We start from the raw sequence: 625 nt of genomic DNA, 5'->3' as shown, positions 1-625 counted from the left end.
ATGCCTTATTTCTCCATCTTATTGTAGAGCGCTAGCAGTTGTTCTCAGCACCAGACGGTCACTCATTGACCTGGATTTTATGCTTCAGCTTTGAAATTGCTCTGTGAAGGCTTAAAATATCCAAATTTCAAATTACAAAGGCTCAAGTAAGTAGTAACTATTAATTTCCATGCTGCAAGAAAAATTTTTTAAATATGCAACTCAAGATGGATGTTGTGTGATCATAACACATTTCAAGGAGTCATAAAGAGGAAGGATAAAAGTGACAGTACTAGCCCAGCCAGCATGGTTCAGTGGTTGAGCATCAACCTATGAACCAGGAGGTCACGGTTCAATTACTGGTCAGAGCACATGCTGGGGTTATAGGCTTGATCACCAGTCGGGGTGTGCAGGAGGCAGCCTATCGATGATTCTCTCTCATCATTGATGTTTCTCCCTCTCTGTTCTTCTCTAAAATCAATAAAAATATTTTTTAAAAAGTGACAGTACCGCCCTGGCCGGTTTGGCTCAGTGGATGGAGCGACAGACTGCGCACTGAGGGGTCCCAGGTTTGATTCCGGTCGGGGGCATGTGCCTTGGTTGCAGGCACGTCCCCAGTGGGGGGTGTGCAGGAGGCAGCTGATCG

The sequence above is a fragment of the Myotis lucifugus genome, unplaced genomic scaffold (assembly GCF_000147115.1).
Source record: "Myotis lucifugus unplaced genomic scaffold, Myoluc2.0 scaffold_2, whole genome shotgun sequence".
NCBI classification, from domain to species: domain Eukaryota; kingdom Metazoa; phylum Chordata; class Mammalia; order Chiroptera; family Vespertilionidae; genus Myotis; species Myotis lucifugus.
Note: the sequence above shows the minus strand (reverse complement) of the source record.